The 26,138-nt window shown below is 42.9% G+C and overlaps 1 protein-coding gene across 1 annotated transcript in view; it reads right to left on the bottom strand.

Annotated features, from left to right (window-relative positions):
* LOC147702040 (uncharacterized) overlaps nt 1-26,138 on the bottom strand; it is a 598,885-nt gene that overhangs the window by 555,473 nt on the left and 17,274 nt on the right. Inside the window, exon 2 of the mRNA XM_086928742.1 lies at nt 17,076-17,196. The gene's annotated coding sequence lies outside the window, so the exon portion shown is untranslated. The remainder of the gene's footprint in view (nt 1-17,075; nt 17,197-26,138) is intronic.

Below are 26,138 nucleotides of genomic sequence, written 5' to 3'. Positions count from 1 at the left end.
TCGAGGTGGGCAGCGTGCCCCTTTCCCTTCACAATAGACACAGCCCTGGTGGGTGGGATACCCAGTGCCTGATGAAGCTCGGGGAGGGGGACCAAGCAGCCCCTCTCCTCTTTAAAATTAGCACAGCCTTTGAGAATGGAATCTCTAGGGCCTGATGAGGCTCAAGGAGTAGGGTCACTGAGCCCCTGCCCCTTTAAAGAAATACTGCCCAGGGGGACGGTCCCCAGGGCCAAAATAGGCTCAGGGAGGGTGATCACTGAGCTCGCCTTCCCTTTTGAAAAAGATACGGTCCGGGGGATGGGGTCCTTTGGGCCTAATTAGGTTCAGGTAGGGTGGCGCATGCCCCGCTCCCTTTTTTAATTACTCAGCCCAGGGGAAAGGGTTCCTCAGAGCCCCAATAAAGCACGGGATGGGTGCCTCTTGACCACCTCCCCTTTTTAATATATTTGGCCCGGAGAATGATGTTCCTGGGGTCCAAGAAGGCTTGGGGAAGGGGCCGCACACTGCCATAACCTGTTTAATTGTATTTGGCATCAGGAATTTGGTCTCCGGGGCCCAGAGGTCAATCCTATGCATTGTGGCAAAGGCTCAACCCTCCCCCATGAATGGCTGAAGGTTTGGCCAGTCCCTGTGGCCAAACACCAAATGTCTATGGTCAAAGGACATGCACAGTGTGGGGTTGGCTGAATACAGGGAGTTGGCTGCAGGGTCTGGGCGCAGTCCAGGCCCTCTGGCCAACACCCACCATGCCCTGCGCAGGGTGGGGTTTGCTGCCTTTGGGTTGTTGGCCACAGCCCCTGTGGGGTCACGTAAGTTTCCTCGTTGTCCCGTACCTGTTTAATTTGTATCTCCTTCCTCTTATTCATTCCCTGGGTGAAAGTAAGGTGTGGACCTTCAACTATGCAGATGTTCTGCAACTGATTTTCACCATCAACAACACCTCTGACTATATCCTGAATTTTCAGACCACCATGTTACACATCTTCAGCTGGATAAATAATAACCACTTAAAATTAAATCCTGATAAAACAGAACTGATCCTAACCAGTGGTTCTCGGTATCCGTGGACCTTGAAGTTTTGGCCAGCAGAGCTGGGAGTGCCACCACTTCCTTTCTCCTCAGCCAAGAGCCTCGTGTCACAATTGATAGGGATCTCACGTTGAAGAACCAGATTCCTCACAATAGTCTCTACCTGCTTTTTCCATCTTCGGAAGATCAGGAAAATCAGTAGATTCCTCACAATGGAAGCGGTTATTCAAGTTATTCAATCCTTGGTAATTTGACTTCTTGCCAATGCTAACTCTACCTACTTTGGACTCCCAGGTTATTTAATGAAAAGAAAGCAACTGGTGCAAAATCAGGCAGTGAGATTGATCTATCACCAGCCGAGATGGCACCAAGTCACTTCCCTCATGAGGAAATTATATTGCCTCCCGGTATAGTTAGGTGAAATGTTCAGTAACAACATAACATTTTAAACTCTGAAATCACAGAAATTCACCTGTTATAGTTAGCCCGGGGTCAATACATATTAGTATTTCCAGGGCTGCGAGGCCTCAGGGTAGTTTATACGCTATATAAATATAATTTTCATTTCATTTCATTTCAGTATTTGGGGAGGAGGTATACACACGACCCCCAATTTCAGACCTGGATGCCCCATCCCCTGGGCCAGTGATATTTTCCAAAGAAGAGGGAGTAATGTGGCCCAACTTCCTGAGGTCCATGATGCCCCAGGGAACACCAGCCCCATGGCCATGGTTAAAAATAAAGGCGAGGGGGCTAGCGACCTCTTCACGAATGCCGGTAAGGCCCCAGGTACCCCATTCCCAAGGGTCAATATTTAAAAAAAATTAGAAGGGATGCATGGCCGCCCTGCCTAAGCTAACAAAGGCCTGCTTACTCACTGTGTCCCAAGGTGCCTACCCCTAAGACACTGTTTAACTGCTTGCGAGAGACAGGAAAAAACGTGTCTGCTCCCAACCGGTGGGAGCTGCAAAATGCTCCTGCAGGATGGGAGTACACATTAGTTTCCCTGCCCGCACTCTTGCAAACAGGAAAAAATATGGGATGTATGACATTATAACGCATGCTTTTACAACGCATGCTGTTACAACGCAGGTTTTACTACGCATACCTTTACAACGGATTACACTTTGGGGTGCTGGATAGTGAATAGTTTAATTTACTATTCCAACTCCAGTCCCCGTGGACACTAGGGAAGGTGTTGGATAGTAAATTAAACGTATTCCCTCTCCTAGAGCGCTCCCCAGTGTAATGCGTTGTAAAGGTATTCGTAGTAAAACCTGCGTTGTAATAGCTTTGCGTCGTAAAAGTTTTGTTGTAAAGGATGTTTCCCAAAAATATGTGCCCCACTATGTGAGAGCTATGCCGGCTCTCACTGCACCCAGGATTGGCGCATGCAGTGAGCAGGTGGGGCTGATGGTGACCATAGGGCTCTCTACGCAGCCCCAACATTATTTGTTGTGGGTGTCTGAGGTAGGCACCAGGGCACCCACATTAGGCCCCATGGGATCGGATCTCTGGGGCCCCAGGAGGCTTGGGGAGGGAAGCCTCCTTCCCCCTCCACATAAAAACAAAATATCCCAGGCAGTTTTGGTCTCCTTGCCCAATAGAGGCTCGGGGAGAGGTGGAAACATGTTCCCTCTTCTTAAAAAGAACACTGCAGTGGGGGATTGAGTTCATATTTCATATGTAGGGGAGCATGGCTTGTGGCTCCCCCTCCATGAGCATCTGCCAAGCTATTTTGACGCTATCTAAGCACTGTCTTTAAAATAAAGGGGAGGGGTGCATTCAGCGTACCTGCCCGAGTCATACTATGGCCACGGCGTTCCCATCCCCCAGAGCCGGCTCTTGTGCGGCGCCCAGGAAACCCTGACCTTCAAGACACTGTGGTTTCCCTACCCAGAGGAAGGTACATGTATCCGGGATGGGTGCTACTAGGGGAGCTAGCAGGCCTGGTGAGGTCTTGTTGCTCCCCTTGCAGCCCCCTACATAAAAAAGGCCATGAGATGCCTGCGTCGGCCGTGGGTTTGTTGCGAGTGGGTAAAAGTTATTTTTAAAAAGTAAAAAAACAAAAAACATGTTTCTGTCTCCTGCCCAGCTCATGGGGTTGCTTGCAGGGAGCTGACAGGGCCACGGGGGGCTGAGGCACATTTCACAACCCCCCCCCAAAAAAATCTGTTGGATGGCTCAGGTAGGGGCCTCTGCGCAGCCTTTCGGGCTGCTTGCAGCAAGCCGGCAGCCCATGACGGCCTTGAGTCTCCCCTCTGCAGCCCCAAAATAAATAGAGATGTGGGTGTTCTGGGTGGAAACCTAAAAATAAACAAAATTTAAGAATAATAAACGAGGAGACACTCACTTATTATTCACTGTTCTGGCATGGAGTGCCCCATAATGCCCATTGAGTACTTTTTCATATATTGTTGGAAGCTGGTGTTTTCCCCAGTAGGGCCATGGGGACCACTAAGACTTTTTTATGGTGTAAGTGCAGCAACCACCCAACAACTTGAAAACATTTATAAATCTCCTAGGTCATTAAATCAATAACCATGAGTGCTTACCATATTTATTTAAAGCACTCCAGGCTGGAACTCTAAGCTTTTTATCTGGAGTGTGGAGACACTTGTCTTTATGGCTGCACTTAGTGGCCTGAAAATGCTACATGAAAGACTCAAACACAAATAGTTTTTATATATAGATTTATTAAATACATTTTATGGGTATCACTTTTATGGAAATTTTGTAATGCGTGGATTTATTAATCAATTATTTTTAACTTTTTGACAAACACAGTAGCTCCTATGTTGATGATAAAACCATTAGGCTCACTTTTTTACTTTTTATATTTGGGGTTCTGATCCTTTGACAAAGTCAGTAGCTCTGCCTTCCTTGAAATGTCAGACCATACATTAATACATCACATAGTCAGCCTTGCATGCCAGCCAGGGTTGGGAATGACGGGGCAATCAATGCCCAAGCAACGGGTTGTGTGCAGGGCCTGGCTGTAGACCAGGCCATGGGCCCAACCCTCGCTGCACATGGGGATGGACGTCTTACTCTACCTTACATTACAAAAACGTAGAAATTCACTGAAAAAAAGCCAAAAGGTAAATGAGCTATAAAGTTTGGTGAAAACATCAGTTAAAACATACTGTTTTAAATTAACAAAGCCACTGAAATGCATGTTTTCTTAAATTTCAATTCACTATCGTTCTTGCCCTAAAGTAACTACAACTCACACATTTATTTTCCATATGCTGTTGTGTTTGTGTTTTACTACAACTCACACATTTATTTTCCACAGCTGTTATGTGTGTGTTCTACTGTGCTTTTGTAAGTGGGTAAATACAAGAATGAGTTAGTGGACTACTGAAGGCCGAAGCATGTTTTAGGTCAAGTTTGATTATTTTATAAACTGTAGAGAATCAGGAAATATCAAAATCATATTTTATATTTTGGCTGCTTTTGAGTCTTTCACGGATAGATAAAATGGTTGGATTCAAAAGAATCTTTCCCAACATGGGCCATCACATTTACCCACAGAAAATATGTAAAACCCTTGATACCTCATCCCCCAGTGTCTAGTGAGTCAGTATTGACAGTTGGTAAATTGCCAACACCTCAGGCTTTAAACATTCAATGCAAGGTATAGTGAAAAGTATACGTGAAAAGAGTGCTATCACCAAGCATATGGCATAGTGGTGAATACATGACACTAGACTATTGGAAAACATGGAACGCAGTGTCACTTGGAATGCTGCTGCTATAAGGTTCTTTCCAAATTCAACAAAGACTGGACTGATTTTGTTTGTATTTGCAGTGATTCAGCTACATATATAAAAAAGTTGTGTGATAACCTGACAAAATCGATACCTGAGATGAAGTGCTTCCTTGTTAGAGATCCTTGCCACTTGTTACATGGTATGCTGAAAGCATCTTTACAATCTTCAGATTAATGAAGAATTATATTAACTTTTTAGTCCAGTCTGGTGCACTGTTTTGTTATGTGCAGGAACTAAAACGCACATATTTCTCATTTTGTGCTTTGTGTGGCATCAAAGAAAGAGTCATCCCAACTGTGTCACTTAGCTGATGGTTCTCAGTCCAAGGAGCTGTGCATGCTATATTATTCATGTGGCAACCGTTTACAGAATTTCTGCTGAGTGACGATGCCAAAGGCAAGAAATGTTAAGATCTTTGCTCTCATATTGATAGTGATGTGAAAAAAGTACACTGTACAGCATTCTTAGATTTTTACAGGAAAACATAACTGCTGTAGTGGACATAATAAAAAAACACCCTTGTAAGCTAAGTGTTCCGCATAATTGGTGTATATGTCAAACATCTCCTTGAGAGTAGGCTTGGCGACACCTTTAGTGACTTTGGAACTGCAACATGTTCCATGTTAGAGTGCTTGACACTTGGTAAGCAAAGCAATGCTGAAGAGCAATTCAGGAAATTTTATTTTACAATGTATGAGAAATGGCTTGCAATGATGCATAGAAATGTCCCTTCATCAACCATGGCATTTGAAGTCAATGAAACCTCACTTTGGTACTCTTACAAGTTCTAGATCCCTTCCATAAAGGCGACATTTCTCCATAGTTTCGAAAGTGCTGCTTCATTTTTGACCGCTTCAGTAACTCTGAGGGCATAAGCGCCTAGTTCAACACAAATGTTGCAGAACCTACCCAGATAATCACAATCTTCACGTGCTCAAGTAATCGCAGGGAAATCTATGTCAGTGGCCAGAGTTAGCAAATTGTGTAGAGGCTGTTTTGACGTTGCCCGTCTCAAGTGCCAATGTTGAGAGGGCCTTTTCACAGAAAAAGTTTTACATGTCAAGGAAAGAGCAAGCGTGCATGAACAAAGACTCACTGAAGAAGTATTGTATGGTGTACTGCAATAAGTTTGATTTTCAAAAATGTATTTGTACCTCATATACACTGTACGTACACTGTCTCTATACCATGCACAATCAGTGTAGAAAGCAAGCAATAATAAAAGCAACACTTTCCAAAAAAAATAGAAAAACACTGTTTCTGTTGTTTTTAATGGTGAGAAAATGTGTAACCATTGATAACCACAGTTTTTAAGGTATAAAAATCACCTTGAAACACTGAAAAAACCCCACCAGAATTTACCAAAAATAGAAACTGAAAACAGGAACACCTACCTATAATTAAGCATGGAACTAGAAATGAAAAGACAACAGTGTATTAAATTCTGGAGAGTAAAGATGTGAAAGAGCCATAAAGCGGGATGGGAAATTTTCTGATATGAGTTTATGAGCCTGCGAGTTGCATCAATACATTTTTGTGGTTTGAACGATCAGGTCAAGAGGTAAAGTGCTGCCATTGTCCTCAAAACACTACGTATAGAAATATTATGTGTTCAAGAGTCCCATATAGAGGGCACTAAAGGTAGCATCATGGAGCAACTCGGATTCAAACATATTTTTAACACTACACAAGGCACCAAAACAAGAGGGGTTGCCATTCTTTCCTGGCGTAGTGATATCGTTTTTAAGAGGAAGCTGTCCGATAAATGGGTACGCTGGGCACTATGGAATGTATGCTGCATAATGAGGTGTTTACCATCTGCTCAGTTTACGGTTTGACCAGGGACGATCCGGAAATTTTTTGAGCTTGCCTAACCCAGTAATAATTGTTTGGGGACTTTAACATTAACGGCCTGGGGGGCTTTGGGAGGTAGCTGGAAGTAAGTATACGGGTCAGAAGAAAAAGGTCTTTAGAGAATTTACCAACCTAGTACAGAACAGTGGGTGTGTAGATGTGTGGGCACACCTTAACTCTGAAGATCCTGGAAGTATGTTCTATTCTGCTCCCGATAAATTAGTTATCAGAATAGATTATTTTTTTGCTTCATATTCACTAATTTCTAGATGCAAGACAGAGAAATACCCCGGGATAATCTCGTACCATAACCCCTTAATTTTAACGATTGCAGTAGGGAGGGAGGAAAAGACAGAACGGGTTTGGACTTTTGAGAGAGCACTTTTAAAGGATATGGAGTATATCCGTCATATGAATGAATGGATTAAGGGTTTCTTGGACATCCCTAAAAAGAGTGTTAGCTCTGGGGCAATCTGGGATATGTTCAAGGCTGGAGTCAGAGGGGAGACATTGAATTACAGTCTGTATCGGCAGGGGAGGGAGTTACAATGGGAGAAAAGACTTAGCAGGACACTAATGGGAGTAGAGGAGGAGCTTGCAGCTGGAATGATGCTGGGGAAACATCTGGATTATATACTGCTCAGGTTGGCTTTGGCTAAGACAGAAATAGGTGATATTGCAGCAGCTAACGCAGCGGCAAGGTTTCTTATCAGAAGAGAGCATTGTTACGAGCTTAGAGGGAGAGTGGGGCACACCCTGGCAGTTCGACTGAGACAAAAGAGAATGGTGGGGGAGATTCATGAAATTATAGATAATAGCAGGAACTTGATTGAGGTTCCAGCTGGGGCATGGGATGTATTTCAACAATTTTATAAAAATCTATATAGCGAAGAGCAATCTGCGGAGCAAAGGTTAATTCAAGGGTACTTAAGGGAAATTCCAAAACAGGGTATTGCCCTGAGGATAGGGATACACTGGAGACCCAACTGACACAGGAGGAGATCTATGCGGCGGTGGGTAATCTTTCACCTGGGAAAGCAGCAGGGCCAGACAAGATCCCCCTGGAGTTTTATAAAACATTTTTGGATGCAAATGGTCCAGATCTGGGCTAGCAGACCTGCTGTCACAAGGACACGCTGACCTGCATATAAAGCGACCATTCTACACGCAGCGTTCTTGCGCAGCGTTTTCGCCGTAGTGACGCCAGAGTCACGCCAGAGTCCAGCCCGTCTGCGCCCGTCTGCGCCCGTCTGCGCTAAGGACGGGCTAAAAGGGCTGTGTTATACTGGACTTGGCTCATTTTTGTTATGGTTCCCAGGGCAGTCCCTTTATACTCCCATCAGGATCTTATCTGTCTGAGACCCGATTGGCTTCCATGCCACTTTTTTTGCTCCCCGGACACTCTTCAAGAAGCCTTCTATTGCAATTGTTTCAGCACTCATGACAAGCCTCCGACAGCTTGGTCTTTCAGACCTCCCTTTCCTATTGCCCCCTCCCCTATGGTGCCTCCCAGGAAGGAATGGGGTTTCTTGATCAATACTAGATCTTTGGTGAAGAACAACATCGCCTTTCGGGATTTTGTTACAGCAAGGAAACCCACATGGGTGTTTCTTACAGAAACTTGGGCTACTGAGTTTTCCTGATGGAAGCTGTTCCTGACGGGTACTCTCTAGCTAGAATGGATAGAGTGGGGCGTAGAGGAGATGGTCTTGGTATTCTTTTTAAAACTTCTCATTCTTGCCACACTATTCAACTTTCCAGGTCCTCTGATTTATTCCAAGCCCTTTATTATCTTATTAAATCCCCAGAGGCCGCTCCTTTTGCCGGCATCTTGGTTTATAGACCCCCCGGGCCCAGGACAGATTTCTGCAAGTCTCTTCTTGAAATCTTGGAGCCCTACTTTCGATCTGCTAGTCTGACTGTCCTGGGCGATTTAAACTTTCACCTGGATGATCTGGACTCTAAAGATTCCTCCGCCCTGCTGGAGTCATTATCTGCATGTGACCTTGTTCAATTAGTCAAACATCCTACACACCAGGCAGGGCATATATTGGATGCGGTATTCTCCAATGATGACAGGCTTACAATAGAGGTGCCCTTGCCATTGGCCTGGTCCGACCACTTTCCTGTCCCGCTGGAGCTGCACATTGCCCAGTCTCCGGCAAAGACTGGGGCTTCCAGTAAATTTACTTCTAGGAGAAATTTCAGAAAAATCACGAGTGCCTCACTGGCCCCATTGATGCACAACTATAAGGCTGATCTCTTTGAGGATGTTAATCATGCCGCTTCGGAACTGTCCAATATTTTAAGAGCTGCAGTTGATGTGCTGGCTCCCCTGTCTTCTTGCTATTCTGCGAGGAAAAAACCTTCAGCACCCTGGTTCTCGGAGCCTCTTAAGCTCATGAGACAGGGTTGCAGGAAGCAAGAAAGGGTGTGGCGGAAGAGCTGGAGTATGAAGGAGAGGGACAAGCACAAGAATCTCCTTAATGAGTATAAGAGGGAGACTGTCAGGGTGAAGCAAGAGTACTTTGCTAACCTGACAGTCGCTCTTTCTTCTCCGGGGGATCTTTTCAAAATAGTGGACACGCTCTGTATGTTACAGATGCCGTATCCCGTTGTAAGTTCCCAGGAATTCTGCGATGAAATCGCAGGTTTCTTTCACTCAAAGATTGCGGATATTTACTCTGATCTTGAGATACAAAGATCTGGTATACCTCTCCCATCAGCATCTCCTGTTCTGCTCGTGAAGGAGGCTCTCTCTATCATCTGTAAGACTTTGCCAGAGTTTCCGCCTATTTCTTATATGGAGCTTGATTTGCTTTTGAATAAGATAAAGTCGGGCTCTCCACTTGACCCCTGCCTCCTTAAAGTCCTGAAACAAGTGCAGAGACTGTCTACTGCCCCCTTTGTTGGACATTATGAACAGGGCTAGGAGTGAGGGCATTTTTCCATCTCAATGGAAGAGCGCGGTGGTCAAACCCCTTTTAAAAAAGCCTGCATCGATCCCGAGGTGCTTAAGAATTACCGCCCCATCTCTTTGCTCCCAGCACCGGCAAAGATGATGGAGACCTATCTCAATCAACATCTGGCGGCTTTTCTGGACTCCTCAGGTCTCCTGGATCATTCCCAGCATGGGTTCAGGAGGTACCATAGTACAGAGTCGGCCCTTACGGTGGTTTTGAATAACATCCGCATGGAAGTAGATCAGGGACTAAGCATGGGCGGAAAATCCGTTTCGCTCGCGGATTTTGCGGATTTTCGGTAAATTCGCAATCCGCGAGATTCGCGAATCTCCCGCAAAATCCGCAAATCCGCGAGCAGCGGATTTTATGGCTTGCTCGCACTGTTCGCGTGAGTTCGCGGCTTCCCAGTACAACTTCGCTCCCCGCGAATAAGCGCAAAATTGCAGAAATACGATCTTAGCAAAACTGAAACTACTTACCAGGTTCAAAAGTTCAGGCTCATCATTAGTAGCCATTTCCTGTAGTGCTTCCTGAGGGGCCCCTCCAGAGTTCAGTTGCCAGTTGCAACTATTATGTGACCCTGCTCTGAACCTCAGAATAGTTACACATATGCCACAAAGGTCCTGAATTACAGCTAAGGGAGACAAGCAGGAGCCAGGCTGGAAGTTCAAATCCATTAATCAGCCCCTAATTCATTATTGTCAGTTGGGGCAGGGCAGGTGTTGTAACTAATTTTGCAACAATGAAAGCACTTAGCAAGTGCAAAAGATCACTAATCAGGAAGCACTAAGGAAGCAGGTGCCAGCTAAAAAAATATTCTGTGACACATTAATCAGCCCCAAATTAATTCAGGTCACTTGAGGCAGGGAAGGTGTGCTTGCTTTGCCACAATAATGTACACTGACTGGACAACCAGAGGGTGCTGTGATGAAACAGAGGGTGGCATGGGTGGGCCAGAGGGTGGCATAAGTAGTCAGAGAGTGGCAGTGGTGACAGAGAGTGGCAGTGATGAAGAAGAGTGTCCCAAACAGGCTGGACACGTAGAAACAACAAGTTCGCGAAACTTGCGACCCGACAGGTAAGTTCGCGTTTTGCGAAATTGTACAAAACCCTCGCGAACTGGCAGAAACCCGCGCGAACCCAAAAAAAAAAAATTCGCGAGAATTCGCGGATTTTGCGGATTGCGAGTTCGCAAATCCGCAAAATTCGCGAACGCGAGATTCGCAAAATTCGCCCATGCTTATCAGGGACACACTACCATTCTGGTCCTTTTGGACTTGACAGCTGCCTTCGATACCCTGTCCCCTTCGGTTTTAACATCTCGCCTGAGGGAGATAGGGGTGGAAGGGACGGCTCTGAGTCTGCTGGCCTCCTTCCTGGACCAGAGAGTGCAGAGGGTCAAGTTGGGAGAGTTCTTATCTCCATCCCTTCCAGTGCAATGCGGGGTCCCACAGGGGTCGGCATTAAGTCCAACCCTATTTAACATCTATGTGACCCCGCTAGCTAGGCTTGTAAGATCTTTCGGGATGGAGAGGTAGTCTCTTATGCCGACGACACACAGATCTTGGTGTCCCTTTCCCATCTGGGGAACTTGTCGCCGTTCAGTTTTAGGAGCTGCATGGAAGCAGTTTCCTTGTGGATGATTCACAATTCACTTAAACTGAACGGCGAGAAGACTGAGATCTTGGTGTTTGGTCCTAACCAGAACATCTGGTCGCCTGATTGGTGGCCGCCCTCTCGGGGAGCCTGTCCAACGCCTACGGAGTCGGCGCGGAACCTGGGAGTGCTGATTGACCCCACCCTCTCCATGTCTTTGCAGGTAAACAGAACGGTTGCGACCTGTTGGGGTATTATTAAAATACTCAGAAAAATAAAACACTATCTGTCTCCTCAGGCGCGGAAGCAAGTGGTGGTAGCTCTTGTCGCTTCGCGACTTGACTACTGTAATGCGCTATACATTGGCATGAATAAGAACTTGCTACAGCGTCTTCAGACCGCCCAAAACGCGGCAGCCAAATTTGTTCTGGACGCTACTAGATCAGCGTCAGCAACAGCAGCTAGGAAGACCCTACACTGGCTTCCAATTGAATCGAGGATTACTTTCAAAATCCTTTGCCTTACCTACAACGCTCTCTCTGGAAAAGGTGCTGGGGGCGTAAAGAAGTTGTTTCTTCCGTATGTACCGGGGAGAGAGCTCCGCTCCTCCTCAAAGAATCTGCTTGTGGTACCTCGTTTCCGCAGGATTAAGTGGGGTGGTAGGGCCTTTTCCACAATTGCTCCTAAGTTATGGAACACTCTCCCTGGCGAAATTAAATAAATGCCCTCCGCTTTGCTGTTTCGAAAGGCCTTGAAAACGTGGCTTTTCGCTAGGGCGTACCCGTAGTTGTTTTATACTTATTTTCATGGTTTTGTTGTTAGGCGCCTTGATGCCTTCGGGCTTAGTTGCGCATTATAAGATTTCTTTCATTTCATTTCATTTCATTTCATATAATGTGTCAAGCCAAGCAAGGGAGCTCTGTTCCCGAGTCTTGGGCTGAGGCAGATATTATAGTATTATTAAAAAAGGGGAAGCCAGCTAGGAACCCAGGGTCCTATAGGCCTATCACACTCATGAACAGTGAAGCAAATATCTTCTCTAAGGCCCTGGCGACCTGCTTAAATCTTATCATCGGGAAAACAATCCACCCTTGGCAACACAGTTTGATACCAGGGAGGGGAACAACACAGCAATATACATAGGGTTATCACCTTGTATGATGCAGTTGAAGTCTCAGGGGACCCCATGGCTTAGGTGCTTATGGATGCCGAAAAAGCATTAGATAGGGTCCCCAGGCACTTTCTCTGGGCAGCTATGAAATGGTTTGGCATGGGGAGCGGCTTTATTAAGGCAATTCATGCTTTATATAAAGCACTGTCGGCTTGTATAATATTGAATAGGGGGTATACAGCACCATTATTAATTAACCGGGGTACAAGGCAGGGATGCCAATGTTCCTCCCTCCTCTCTCGCCATATATATTGATTCTTTGATCAGGAAGCTGGCGGTAATGGAATAATACCTCTCATACCTCTCAGCTATCATGATCTGGAATCAGAAATGTTGACGTATGCAGACGATATTGCTATGGTCACGTCCAGTGGTCAAACTCCTTTATCTGCAATAGAAAGTGAAGCACAAGCTTTGTGTCTGATCTCTGGTATCTATTAAATAGTTAAGAATAGTGTGGTTGTATTAGATGACCCGCGGGTGACGGAATCAGCCGTTTATCTTGGTATAGATATTACACAAAATCTGGGGAAAGTGGTAGCGAAAAAATATTAAGCCAATACTTATGAAGACTGAAAAAGATTTCAACAGATTTCATAATCTTCATATGTCACTGGTGGGTCGGTGCAATATGGCTAAAATGGTCTTTCTGCCTAAAGTACTTTACCTCTTTAGGGTAATTTTGTTGGAATTTAAGAGACATTGGTTTTTAACGCTTGAAAATATAGTGAATAGATTTATATGGGCACACAGTAAAACTAGGAGGGCTCTACGGTATATGTCACTACCAACGGAAAGAGGGGGCTGGGCAGCCCCAGACTTCAAAATGTACTATTGGGCTGCGGCCTTCCAATATATGAGCGGGCTATTTGGCGGGAATGTCTCAGATCCCTGGTCTAGCATAGGTTTACCAGATACATACAAGCTATTGCTAGGAGAGGATGCTGTGAACTGCTTTATGAAGTTTAACAAACCTAGTCATTTAAAAAAAACAAGATTTAAAACTTTGGCGACTGCATTTAAGGTTTGGGCTGCGTTTAAAAAGAAGATTGGTCTCGGGAAGATACACTTTTATACCCAGCTTTACAGAAATCCCACGTTTCCTGGAATCTTCGCTGATGCAACAATGTTAGCATGGGAGGGGAGCAGGCTTCGGAAAATAGGGGATCTTTTAGGTCAGGATGGAATTCGCTCATTCTGAGAAATTCAGGATACATTTGGTATTGAAAGGAGACATTTTTTTAAATACCTACAGATAAGTAGTTTTCTTGGTGGGAAAAAGGGCAAGTTAAACGGCTTTAGGGATGTTAAAATGATTGCTATTATAAGAGATAATGAGAACTGTACTATCAAGAGCATATATGCAGAACTATCGTTACTTTAGCTGGATGACCTGGGTAAACATGGGAAGAATGGGCAGATAAACTGTGAATAGATGAAAATAAATTACTTGACTCCCCAGAACTGCGACAGGCTATTTTGTGTTCTGCGGGCTCAAAGCCCAGCACTTCAAAACTATTTTCTCACTGTACTATACCCCTGCAAGGATTGCTTAGTGGGGTGGATGAGAGGGAATCAGGTGTCCCCGGTGTGATAGCTTTGATGCTGATATAATCCATATGTTTTCAACCTGCCCTCGACTAGATACCTTGGCTCAAACGTTGAATATGAAAGTTTTGCTTACCCCTGAACTAATGCTCTTAAGGATAGATAGTAGTGAAATACAAGATTCACCATCAACCAGATCTCCTCATCGCTTCTTCAAAACCCCCCTGCCCACACCTCAAACCCCGACCAAGCAGCGCTTAACCTCACTCAATGGCTAACAAACAGCGCCGACACCCTAGCACCACCGAAAAAACGTCAAATCAAACTTGGCAGCAAAAACGCCCCCTGGTTTAACGATGATCTTAAGAAATCAAAGAAACTCTGCCGCTCCCTCGAGAAGGCCTGGAAAAAAGACCCAAACACCAGCACCAGGGACGACTTCAAAAACGCCACCCGCATACACCACCAACTGATCCGGACTGCCAAGAAAGCAGCATTCAAAGACCGACTAGACAACAACGCACACAACAGCAAGGAACTATTCAACATCGTCAAAGAATTCTCCAACCCCTCAGCCAACTCCAACGACATCACCCCCTCTCAAGCCCTCTGCGACTCCCTAGCCTCGTTCTTCCACAACAAAATCGCAGACATCCACAACAGCTTCGACATCCAACCCGGAGACCATCCGACCCAATCTTCTGCCGTACCTTCACCCCCTCGAACATCCTTAACGACTGGAACCCAATCTCCACCGAGGACACCATCCGCCTGATGAACTCCATCCACTCAGGATCCCCCACAGACCCATGTCCTCACCACATTTTCAACAAAGCAGACTCCATCATAGCACCACACCTCCGAGACGTCATCAACTGCTCCCTCAACTCCGCCACCTTCCCGAAAAGCTGGAAACACGCCGAACTAAGCGCCCTTCTGAAAAAACCCACAGCGGACCCCACCGAACTCAAAAACTACCGCCCCATCTCGCTCCTTCCATTCCCGGCCAAAGTCATCGAGAAAGCCGTCAATAACCAGCTCGCCGCCTTCCTCGAAAGCAACAAATCCCTCGACTCCTCACAGTCCGGTTTCCGAGTCAAACACAGCACGGAGACCGCCCTCATCGCAGCAACAGACGACATTCGAACTCTACTGGACAATGGAGACACAGTCGCCCTCATCCTCCTAGACCTATCCGCAGCCATCGACACAGTCTGCCATAGCACTCTTTTACAGCGCCTCAAAAACATCGGGATCCAAGGAAAAGCACTGGAATGGATCACCTCATTCCTCACCGGAAGAACCCAGAGAGTCCGCCTCCCACCATTCAAGTCCGAGGCCACTGAAGTCATCTGCGGCGTACCCCAAGGCTCCTCACTCAGCCCCACCCTCTTCAACGTATACATGAGCCCCCTCGCGACCATCGCTCGCCAACACAACCTCAACATCATCTCCTACGCAGATGACACCCAACTGATCCTATCACTCACCAAAGACCCCAACACCGCCAAAACCAACCTACATGAAGGTATGAAAGAAGTAGCTGAGTGGATGAAGCACAGCCGTCTGAAACTGAACTCTGACAAAACAGAAGTCCTTATCTTAGGCACCTCCCCCTCCGCCTGGGACGACTCTTGGTGGCCAGAGGCCCTTGGAAAAGCACCCATCCCGACGGACCACGCACGAAACCTGGGCGTCATTCTGGACTCCTCTCTCTCGATGAACAGACAAGTCAACGCAGTCTCATCTTCATGCTTCAACATCCTCGGCATGCTCAAAAAAACATTTCGCTGGATCCCCACCGAAACCAGAAAGACAGTCACCCATGCACTGGTTACAAGTCGCCTGGACTACGGAAACACCCTATACGCCGGTATCAACGCAAAACTCCAGAAAAAACTCCAACGCATCCAGAACGCATCAGCCAGACTCATACTAGACATCCCACGTAATGACCATATCTCTAGCCACCTGGAAAACCTCCACTGGCTCCCCGTCAATAAGAGAATTACTTTCCGCCTCTTAACCCACGCTCACAAAGCACTCTACGAACTTGGACCCGAATGCCTCAACACACGACTTTCCTTCTACACCCCCCCTCGCCAGCTACGATCTTCCAACCAAGCCCTTGCTACCATTCCTCGCATCAATAAAACCACCATGGGAGGCAGATCCTTCTCCTACCTCGCAGCTAAAACCTGGAACTCACTCCTCACTCACCTACGTCTCACTCAGAACCACCTAGCATTCAGAAAGCAACTTAAAACCTGGATATTTGACAAGTAATTCCCATCCCTTCCTCAAGCGCCTTGAGACCCTCTGGGTATGTAGTGCGCTATATAAATTTCTGACTTGACTTGACTTGACTTCTATTACTTTCTCTTTCTAGCTATGGCCGTGCTGCAGATTTGTATAGCCTCGGCCTGGTTGGATCCACCAGCACCAACGTTCCAGCAATGGCTCACCAGGCTTCTAGCTTCTTATATTCTGGAAAAGGGGATTTATGAAAGAAAGGGTAAAAGAAGGAGAATGCTGGGTAGGCAAATCTGGGCTCCTATTTATAGATGAAAAGAGGATATGGCTGTTAGGTGATTTTCTGATTAATAACAAATTGGCAGTTCTGTAATTTTTCTTCTATGTGATGCTAGGTTTGAAAATAATAATTAATTTTCTTTTAAGTGAAGTATTGTTTTGTAACTGCCTTAACTGATCTGATGATTCTTTTTTGTCTTTGGGGTATATTGCAATTGATTGTTTTTTTCCTCAACTATTAATTGTATGTAACAAAGTTGTGTTTAATAAAAAAAAAAAAAAATTTTAAATGAGTGCCTTGTAATAATGCAATGCCTACATATGATCTGGTAAGATGAATTAATACTCTTTCAAGTTTAACTGGGCTAGTAGGACTTTGACTTTCCATGAGTTTTTACATCGCATCTCATACCATTAAACAAAAAAATGGAGAACATCACTACAATGCTTCAAATAAATAGCATATTTGTAAAGTGGCAGACAGCAAAGAACATGCAAAAATAGGATAGGAAAGAGAGGACCAAAATAAAAACATAAACAACAAAAGGAAGTCAAATATCCGAAGATAACAACAATAAAGTTAACCTTAAGAACAAAGAGAATTACCACAGGGCATGGTGAACACCACATGAAGAGAGAAACAGGTCAGGCTCCACCACAACAGACCAGGCTCTTCATTAGGTCACATAACATCATCCAAAAACAGAGTGACAAGGGTGACACAAACCTACAAAGCAACAGAAATTTTTGAAAAAGATCGTAAAACATTCCACGAAAAAAATAACATTCCACACATAAAGAACAAATGCATTCCATTATTGTAACAGAAACAAAAATATATAAACAGAACAAAATTTCAACTATTTCCACTTTAGAAATATCCATTTCGTCATCTCTCTGACTAAAGGTGTATTATTTAAGTTTAGCAAGGTCAGAATAACTACCAGATGTATTCTTGCAAGGGACTTCGAAAAACCAAGCATTGGCAGGGCTATATCTATCATTAACCTTTCTCAAAAGCAGGTCTTAAGTCTAGAAAGTCTTTGAATCTCAAAGCTGCAGCTTTAGCAACATCTTGAGAAATAAAGATATTTTGACCATTCCAATCCAAATTATTGTTCCCTCATGCAGCTAGAAACACTTTTAAAAGATCTATATAGCACAAAAAAATAAATGATGCTGTTTCTGGGCATAGATGTACTTTTAGTGTCATAACATTCCTCATCAATCTATGAGCTCATTGAATATTAACTTTCGACAACTCTAGATTGCTCAAACCGTATGGAATAAAGTATGGCAGGAATTTGTATTCATCACCTATTTCTGAGCATTGCGAAATAGCGTAAACACTTAGGTTGTAGGAATTTCTAAATTCTCATCTTAAAGTTTAAGGGAGTATATTTTGTTCTCCACTTTGACAATTTTAGAAATTTCATTTTCCACATTGCTAATTCTCTGCTCCCTTTCTGAGAATCTCCTTTCTGCAATGGACCACTTGCCATCTAGCCTTTGTAGAACTCTGTTAGTCTCAACCATAATAGGGCGAAGCTGTCTAAACTCCTCTAATAAACTTCCAAGGATAGGTTATCAGGAGTTCCAAAAGTAGAAGGTGGGGCTTTTTTGGTCTCTTATTAGCTGTAGCACAACTGATAGAAAGGTATTTTGTTAGTTTGAACAAGAAAAAGATTGAGCAGACATTTTAATAACACTATTGTCAGTTTAGATCACTTCAGATAAATAAGTGTCCATACTAAGAGATACATTTGAGACAGCCTTTTTAACATCATAATGAGTAGTTTCATTTGAAATTAAAGAAAGCTTCATCCTCCTACCCATAAGCTTATGTAGTTCTAGAAATGGAAGGTTTGGTATTAGTATAACCTTAAACAGCAGCCCAGGCACACGTCAATACTGGAAACTGTGCAAAAGGGTGCTGGAAATAATCTGAAAGGTATTATATAATGAGTTTTAAAAAATTGAGAGGAGGAAGAAAATGACAGGTAAAACAACCTGTCTGTCAAAATTCCCTTTCTGAAAAGTATTGAATAGAGAAAATGTTGTATAAAGAATTATTATTTTGAAGTGTTTAGTGCAGTAAAAAAAAAACCTGCTGGCGGTTAAAATAAAGGTTACCTTTATATACACTGCCTTTTCTAGAGAGCTGTTTATCTTGCTACTATTTTTACTCAGACTTAGAAACTATTCTTAAACAGTTCTAATGGGTTTCAGTTCACTGAAAAGAATTCATTTCATAGTCTGCCCAAAGCACCATTTGAATAAAGAGAACGAAAAAAAAGACACATGAATTATTCTCTTACTCTCATCAGCCTTGTCTTGGAGAAATGCAATAGCGTGCAGTTTGCTTCTAAATATAGACAAGCCTACTTTTAAAAACAGACATATCTACCTCCATGAAACTATGCAGAGCATGCTCACCAACTAAGATAAATACTCCGTTTATTTTTTGGCACGGTTAAACTGCTTTCTTGACCGCAAATGTCAATAATCCTTTCTGTATGTGCAGGAGCCCCCAATCCAGGGTTTACAAGCTACATTCCCCAAGATAAACAAGTTCTAACCCAACATCTCACTAATAAATTGTTATGCTACTTTATTTTCAACAACTTATAATAAATGTGGATTCACGTTTAACTTATATAGTCAACTAGATAATAAGAGTACATCCCAGTGCATCCTCACTATCCAAACTTCAGCATCATACATTCACTCCATTAATCACAGCTCCATCGCAAATGATATATTTTCTCATATGTTATATTATCCACGCATCCCATAGTTAGACTACTCACAAGCATAAGTCCTTTAGATTTGTGCTGTTCGGCACAGATCTAATCTACGAATGTATAGATTAGTTAACTTGAGTATTTAATTCAATATACTGTTAGTAACAAGCCTTCATGATTTATAAACTGGTCTCAATCCCCTTCAAAATGTTATGCAATTCTTTCATTATGTTGACATTAATCCACAAGTCATGAAGTCATGATGTAATAAAATATAGCAGAAGCAAGTCTTATATTAATACCAGTGTCACATTCTTCTTGAATATGTTAATATAATGAATATGAATGAATAGAATTATGCATTGTACTCCTCATTTTTTTGTATCTAGTATTGGAATTTGTTTACAGTATGGCAAAGTAGATATAAAAAAAGAGGGGGCACCATGTCAGTCCATATTTTGCAATTTAGTGAATTTGGCAGATATTGTTGAATTTTGTTGATTTCATTTTATGAGTTCAGTCGGCATGGCTCCTGTTCATTTTTTTTTAAACTGAAAGCATCAGCTTGACGTCGTAGAATAATATATTTTATTATGTTGATCTAAAAATACTTTTCGTAAAGAGTGAATTTACTAGGCCAATATTTTTCTTTTGCCAATAACCTCTGGTTTTGGTGTAGATGAGCGCGAAAAACTAATTGTTGGTGTTATTATGCTTAAAACAATAATCCGTTTATTGACCATTTACAAGAAAGAAGACCGGCACAGCATTACAGGTGTTGGATGCTGTGACCTCCAGAATTGGTTCTAGTCGGTAGGAGCATTACTCATACGAGCAATCTTATTGATAACATGCATGTATACTGACGTATGAAAAGACAGACTAAATGGCGACACTTGCTATTGACGATTTTGGATAAAATAACTGTGGCGCAATAAAACACGGTATTAGAAACGGTTGTAGTGATAAATATACGTTTGTCAAACTGTTACAATGGTGCAAAGGTCAAGTTTTATACTATTAATTTAAAAACGTCATGAGGCAAAGGCAGTGACAGCCCAGTGACTTTACAAACAGTTATAGTAACACAGTACATTCTATCAAACAACCCGGTTCATCTCTGAGCATGCGGTACTGAACGCCTAAATATGGGGGAAAGTAATTGGGTTATGAGTTGAGAAGGGTGAGAGTCCTTCTCAGATAATAACCATAATATTTGTCAGGTGAATCACAAAAGACAATAAATAAACCTGTGCTTAACCGTTTGGTAGCTTGGTATAAAAGCAGTCAGGCTTAACTTAGAGGCAATGTGTAAAGGATGCATGTAGAATTCAAACAGTGCTAAAGTGAAAACACAACACAATAGAAATGCCTCACCAATTTAGAAAATATTAGATTTTCTTTTAATAAAATGACATAAAAACAACAAAATCCAGTCAGTAGAAGTGGAGTTATGTATTATTTAAGTTTTAAGTTAAAATAGTGCCTAAAAACACAAAGCTCCCATCACAGTTATCTGGTTGAGCTGGACTGGGCTAAAGTCAAAAGTTCAGGACGACCCCAATAAAGCATGTTCGTCTTTGTTGAAAGTTTACCTTATAACGTAGTCCAATTTTCCAGTAAGAAGCACTCGTTGACAAGGTCATTGACGGACTGGCTGCAGGCTACTTCCATAGAGAGGCCAATCATTGGTGTGTTGCCAAAGTCTCAGACCTTGGTCGGAACCTTACAGTGTTGTCGCGAAGAACGTAGTACTGGTGTGAAACTCAGGATGGTTGTTTTTGACACAAAGAGCTCCAGGCACTGAAGTCTAGGGTATGTATCCAGACTGAAGTCTGAGTTCTTCATTCAGGCAGGTCGCATCGGCAGTCAGATTCAGTTCCCACATTGACCTCGACAAATTCCGAGGAGACCAGGGATGGTTGTTTACAATGTGAGGAACCCAGAACTTCTGGTTTTCCCTCTGTCGTCCAGTTCTTGTAGTTTTAAGGTTTGAGGAGTACACTTTAACACCACCCACTGGCTTCGGGCCTGGTAGGTGACCTCTTGGGGAGTTAAATCTCACTCCAGAAGAGGCCAGCAGCGTTCAGTCAGGTTCACTTGGTACTGGTCAGCAGGGCAGTTGGGTCATGGCCTCTGTAAGCTTGTTGAGTCCCTGGAACTCATAAAGGAGGCCAGCCAACTTACCCTTACCCTTGAAGTCACTTCTGGAGTCCTGAGTTCAAGGCAAGCAACTCCAGTCTTTCTTCAGGCTTCACAGAGCCGGGCAATGGACGGGCCAAGGAGAATTCTGATGAGAGGTTCTGACTGTGCCACATTTACACACAGTGCCAGCCTGTGAGTGGGGTCACTACCTTTGTCTAATTCTAAACTGGTTCTAGGTAGTTCTCCCCTTTTTCCTGGATTTGACTCCATTCTGAATAGAGGGGCAAAGAGAAGGCAAGCCCAGGTGTGAGCTGCATTTGTCAGTGACAGAGTAGGCAGCTTCCAAAGTCAGGAAGGGGGTGGGGACCATCTTAAGGCGGCTACACTTTGAAGTTAAGGAAGGGCTGAGTATAACGCCCATACCAAACTGCTCAAGAAAGGAACGCCCTTCCCCACATCCAATACTGCGTTTTCCCCTAAAAGCACAAAATAGACCCCACACCACAGGAGAGCCATTAACAGTCATGTAAGCCGGGACACTGACAGAAAGGCCCATTTAGTTTAGGCAGAAGAATGCCAACTCTCTAATCGTTTTGAAAAGATGAGTAGTTAGGCCCCAAGGAGCATGGACTAGGTAGGGCCTTAATATACCAGTAAACACAAAAGATGCCTATACCATTTATAATTTTAAGCAACTAATTTGCAGGTCAAACACTAATACTTTTGGTTTGTACCGGTATTTTATTTATACCTGTTTAATTTCAGTTTTTTGTATTTCTCTATTTGCATCATTTATGTATGAAAAGGGAAAACAAATATATTGTGTACAACATTTACATAAACATATAACAATATTTACAAGACCTCATTTATATTCCACATATTGACTAAAACATACTTAACATTCTACATCCAAAAGACGAAAGTTATTTACAAAGACCTACACTTATATCAAAAAAGTTTTAACTAAGTGTCAAAGTCAAAGTCAAAAAAGATTTTATTTGTGTAGGTACTCAACCGAGGACCACAAATATACATAAGATAAAAAGTGAACTTTACATAAAGTACATTACAAATTAGTATAAAACTAACATGGATTTAAAAAATTTGTACAGATTATAACATACAAATTCGTTCGGGGGATTTATGACCACTGTTAATATTTCTTTTTCCTTTGTTAGCCTACAGGATCTGTATATCGGTAAGATATAATGAGCGCGAGCTGCTACCACTTTAGAGTTGGGGCAGATGAATAGTAAGTGCTCCACAGTCTGCTCACCCCCTTGACATAACAAACATAAGTGGGAGAGATCTCCAGGTAACCATTTTGCTTTATAAGTTTGTACAGGTAGAATCCCAGCTCGATACATGAAAATTACCCTCCTTGCACTATGAGAAAGACAAAAAGAGATATATGGCTGTATATGTTTGTACTCTATAAGTGTAGTGAATGGCTTGAATATTTTTAGCCTATAGCTGTGAGCGAAGTCCAAATCATAACTCAACCTAGGTGTGAAACATTTGAGAAAGAGTTTTAGTTGAGACACGGACCAGGTCTGCAAGATTTCTGTAGAAATTTCAGCCATTCGGAACGCCGCAGACATGTTCACTAAGAAAGTTTGTTTAACTACATCTATGCCAAAAGTCTCTTTTTGTAGCAGAAATCTAAGAGTTCCCTCCGTAGCATGAAGGAGATGGTAGGCCCATCTGATTATGTTTGCCACGGCAGTGGCAAAAGCGCTAGTGATTCCGAATTCCAGCCGTAGGACCTGAACTGGAGTAGCAGTTGAGACCTTCATTAATTTCTTCAAGATTTTTCCCTCCTGACGGTCCATGAAGCCCCATTGTTGAATGGGAATATATTCTGTGGCATAAGACAGGACCGCTGGTATTTTAACTTTATATATTTTTATTAATGAGGAAAAATGCCTGCTCCCCGTGGCGTTATATAGTCTTGATAATGCTCCTGCATGTAAATCAGATTTTTTCGTTAACTTTTCGATATGCTTTGTATTTGTTAGATTCTTAGAAAGAATCCTGCCGAGGTAAATATATTCTTTTTCTTCATCGACCTTTTCGTCTCCTAGCCTCCAATTATATTTGACACTTTTCTTCCTCCCAGAAAAGGCTACAACTTTGGTTTTTCTTACGTTCGGGATTAGAAAATTGTCATTTGAATATTTGAACAAGATATCCAAAGATTTTTGCAGACCAAATGGTGTAAGATCGAATAGGACTATATCGTCCGCATAAAGCAATAAATGAACTCTTTGTTGATTAATTTTTGGGGGCAGGCTTGAGCCCTTTTGTAGTTGATTTGGCAAATCGTAGAGATATAACGAAAACAACATGGGAGCTAGTAAACAACCCTGTTTAAGGCCGTTTTCGGTGTTTATTATTTTCGTTAATCCTTTTTCCCCCCCCATTTGGACTCAACACCATGTAGTTGTATGGAGACTTATTATTGCCTGTAGCAAGTGATCGTTGATTCCCAGACTCCTCAATTTTTTCCACAGTGTGGGGCGATCCACTCGATCGAATGCGGTCGAGTAATCTATGAAAGCCATGTAGACCGTCTGTTTTCTTCGTGTGACGTATTTGTCCAGAAAAAACTGGATAATTGCAATGTTGTCCGTAACAGAATGTTTGGGTCTGAAGCCTGCCTGGAACATGGGTATCAGACCCATCGAGAAGGCCCAGTTTTTTAATTGCAATAGTACCTCTGCTGCGAAGATTTTACCGGTAGCGTCCATCAGGGCTATTTGGCGGTAGTTTCCTGCTACCGTTTTGCAACCTTTTTTGTAAATAGGGATAATAGTGCTCCCTTGCCATGACTTGGGAACTTGTCCAGAAGAGAGAATATAGTTGAAAAGTGGGGTTAGTAGAAGGCTCCATTCCCTAGAATTTGTCTGCAGGGCCTTTATAGGAATTTGGTCAGGACCAAAGGCTCCTGAGCTTCTTGCCCTCCGAATGTGTGTTTCAACCATTATAGTTGTTGTTTTCGGGATTATTTTTTCCATAACTTTTTCCTTTGCTTTATCTGGACTATTTGCTTGTAGTTTGTCCACATTTTTTTTATAGAGTTCTGCCAAGTAAATTTCCCACTCTTTGGGGGGAACAGGTACTGCTTGTAATTTCTTTTTTGTCCCTGATAACTTAGCTATTATGGACCAATAAGTTCTTTGGTTTGGTTCTTTGGCAGCAATTTGTAGTTCGACCCAATTACGATCTTGAAAGGTTTTTCTCTCACATGTTTTTTCTCTTCTGAGTTGGTTTTTCAATTTGTTTATTTCTTTCTTTTTAGTAGGAGAGGGGTGTAAGTATTGCGCGCGTATCAATTTGTTTAGGGTTTTCTTTATCAGTGAGTTCCCTGTTTTGTTGTTATTTTTTCTTTTTGGATTAGTATTAGGTCTTTGAAGATTCATTTCAGTTAATACCTCCTTAAGTTCGATGAGCATGGTCTCAAAGTTTTCTATAGGGTCTTCGGAGTATAGATTCCTTAAGAACTGTTGGTGATCGACCAGATGTGTCATTTTACTCAAAGAGGTAGGATTCCAAAAGATACGTCTCTGATCGCTATTTACCAGAGTTTCCTTTCTATCGAGGGTCATCAGACCTTCTTCTGCGGACGGAACCGACCATCTGGTTCTAAGTTGCATGACGGCATGATCGCTCTCTGTAGTGAAATTGGAGCATAGATGGAACATAGTTTCAAGCTGGTCTTTGCCACAAATAATATAATCTATTATAGATGGTCTCCCGTTTCCCTGTCTTGTATACGCTGCCGGGATATCGCCTTCCACACTCCCATTAAGGATTATTCCATTTATGGAGAGCAGTACGGTTAACAGTGTTTTCCCTCTTTTATTAGATCGAATATCGTTGGGGAATTGAGGGATTAAAGGTTCCAGGCATTCTTCTTCGAGAATTTTTCCCCATTTTTTTATTTCTGTATTGGAAATTTTCCCATTGAAGTCTCCCGTGATTATATATGGACAAAACGTATGGGCTTCAATTATTTGTACAATAATTTGCAAGGTCTCATCGTATAAGGTGTCGTGCTTTTTTCCTGGAGGGGCGTATACATTGAAGAGCAACATTATTTTAGTTGTGGTCGGGTTGTAGGCTTTCAGAGACAGTTTCATACATTGCACGTTCTCACTATTGGTTTCCACCATCTCTTGTGCCCACAGATGATCCTCTCTCATTAAAATAGCCAATCCCCCTTTGGCATGGCCCCGATTTGAGGCTTTTGCACATATACTATACACATAGTAACCTTTTTGTGAAAAGGGTTCTGTTGCCCAGGTTTCTTGTAGGGTCAGTATGTCGGGCTGGTTACTAAGGACTTCCTTCATTTTTTTCATTGTTCTACCAGCGATATTCCACGTTATAACCTTTAGACCTTGGTTAAACAGGGTACTTTAGTTGGTTAGAACCTTTGTTATAGTTTAAGATCCCTGGGAGCCAGGTCCATGAGTTCTCCATTTTATTTTCAGCAAAATTTTCCTTTGGTTCCATATGCCACACTTCCCTTTCCCCTTTTTTTACTCGGATTTTCAATAACTCTTCTCCCTGTTCTATATCTCTATTTTGTATACCCTCTGGATAACTTAAAGTCCCCGAGGATCTTTGTCCCTCGTTCGAATGCAGTGTAGAAAAGAGTTGCGTATTATTATTGAAAGTTGGGTATTTTTTGTTTCCTTTAAGCACAGCTTTCACTATGACATCATAACCGAATCGGTATATTATCTCTTTTTCCTTCAGAATAATACTTGGT

This window comes from Lissotriton vulgaris, chromosome 7 (assembly GCF_964263255.1).
Source record: "Lissotriton vulgaris chromosome 7, aLisVul1.2, whole genome shotgun sequence".
Taxonomy (NCBI): domain Eukaryota; kingdom Metazoa; phylum Chordata; class Amphibia; order Caudata; family Salamandridae; genus Lissotriton; species Lissotriton vulgaris.
Note: the sequence above shows the minus strand (reverse complement) of the source record. Positions and strands in the feature narration are given on the sequence as shown.